The sequence below is a fragment of the Centruroides sculpturatus genome, unplaced genomic scaffold (assembly GCF_000671375.1).
Source record: "Centruroides sculpturatus isolate CEXI.00-Female unplaced genomic scaffold, Cexi_2.0 scaffold1388, whole genome shotgun sequence".
NCBI lineage: Eukaryota > Metazoa > Arthropoda > Arachnida > Scorpiones > Buthidae > Centruroides > Centruroides sculpturatus.
In genome coordinates, this window is record NW_019385644.1 from 1 (window position 1) to 2291 (window position 2291).

The following is a 2291-nucleotide window of genomic DNA, read 5'->3' on the forward strand; positions in this document are numbered from 1 at the left end:
GTAAATATTTATAGATATTTTTGAATTATTAATTGCTTAATTATAAAAATCGATGATGATAATTCTCATATCTCTAGTGACAAGTTTATCATTATGATAAAAATAGCTTGACAAAATTCAATAGTGTGTTTATTATTGGTTACTAACATCAATATAACATAGATGATATAATTAAACAGTTTCTTACATATAAATATATTGAATTTACTCAGATTATCCAATAATTCAATATCATGAGAATTCAATATCAGATCTGCTCTTCCAAACTATTTCCCTTCTATGGTACATGATTAAGAGAATGCAGCTTGTATCAATATATGATAGCAGCATACAGTGATTATAGATTATATATACAGTGCATAATTGTAATTGCATTATCGATTATGAGATATATTGCTCAAAATTGGATCATATCTTTAATGATTAATTAGTTTAATAATACAATAATCAATTTATACAAAACCTTATTGCTAAATTTAAAGTTTGTATGTGAAGTTTTCACTTCAGTAGTTTGCAGCAAATTTGGTTAATTATTGGTCTCTGGTCTTCAGTTTTTTCAGAAAATTTGAGTGAATAGGTGGAAAAAACTATATTTGAAAAATAAAATTAAAACAGAATTTTTGCTATTGTCATTTATTTGAGTTGTTGTTTGCTATTAATTGTAATTAGAACTAAAATGGCGCTTTAATTTTTCACTTGCTTAATATAAACAAAAAATAAATTGCTGTTTTTGTAAATTGCAATAAATTGTTTTTTAATTTTTATAAATTAAAGAAAATTAAATCGTATGAAAGGAAATGTATATACAAGCAGTTTAATAAGATAGCTGCATAATCAGTGGTGATATTCGAAATATTTAACAAAGGGTTCGCTAACAGAAAATTTTTCCTTAACAATTTTTTTTCGCTTAAATGGTGCATTAGCAACATTAGCGCAAAAACTGACCTTAAGATATCCATATAAATAAAAAAGATATATATTACACGCGATGATAAAACTGACATAACTACGCGGCAAGTCACGAACACCGACAAAGTGGAAGTTTTGGTTAGAAATAAATACAATACTTTTTCTTGCGATATATCTAATAATAGACAGATGTCATCGTCTCTCGAAATACAATATCTTTTTTATTTCGCTGTCGATAGCCCGACACGTGTTCCGCAACCATTTTGTATTTTCTCGCCCGCTGCCACCTTGACCGCTCGGCCATACGGCGAACGGGGTATAAGGCTCTAGTTTAGTAGTGTTACAAAGTATAATACGTATATTTTAATATATTTTTTAAAAGAAACAAAACCACTGAGAAATGTTACATGTGTTTAACAAGGTTCGGAAAACTTTGAAAATGTTAACAACGGGTTCGGCCGAACCTGTGCGAACCCGCTGAATATCACCACTGGCCATAACTAAACAAGTAAATAACAAAATGAATTGATTACCAAAAGTTAGGTACAAACATGTTACTTTCGACATAATCACCGTGAAGATTGAGGAATTTGTCATATTTGTGGACGAGCTTTTTCATCCCCTTGTCATAGAATGTTGCCGTCAGTGAATTAAGATGGCCTTAACAACGTTGTTTTCAAGAAAGTCATTAGTGTCAAACCTCTATCCCGCTAGCCACGTTTTCAATTCAGGAAAGAGGTAGAAGTCTTCACCACCTTTAAGCATCCAGCGTATAGCCACGATGTAGCCCCGAGTGACTTCCACTTTTTTCCTGAACAGAAAAAGTGGCTAGGAGAGCAATGGTTCGAGACTAATGACGATCTTCAAAACAACGTTAGGGCCCATATCAAGTCATTGGCGGCAACATTCTATGACAAGGGGATGGAAATGCTCGTCCACAGATATGACAATTTCCTCAATCTTCACGGTGATTATGTCGAAAAGTAATCTTGTTTTACCTAACTTTTGGTAATAAATTCATTTTGTTATTTATTGTCTTTTTTTATGGACCATCGGAGGTTGTAAAAACCCTACGTACTTGGAGCCCAGTAAATTTTTCTCCGGGTCCGGCAACCTCTCTCGACGCCTCTGCGTATTCTTTACGTATTTCTCCACAATGTGATAAACTTTTGTTTTATATTAATACAATCAACAAATTAGTTGATTGAATCAATCATCAATCAATTAAAAAGACTTTAATACAAAAATCAAACGGTTTAAAATATTATTACAATTAGGGAAATGAATTTGCAAAACATATGACAAAATTGTACTTACTTATTAGTGCAATCTAAAGATTGGTGACACTTTGAATTACATAGCAATTGGTTTTTGCGACAAGC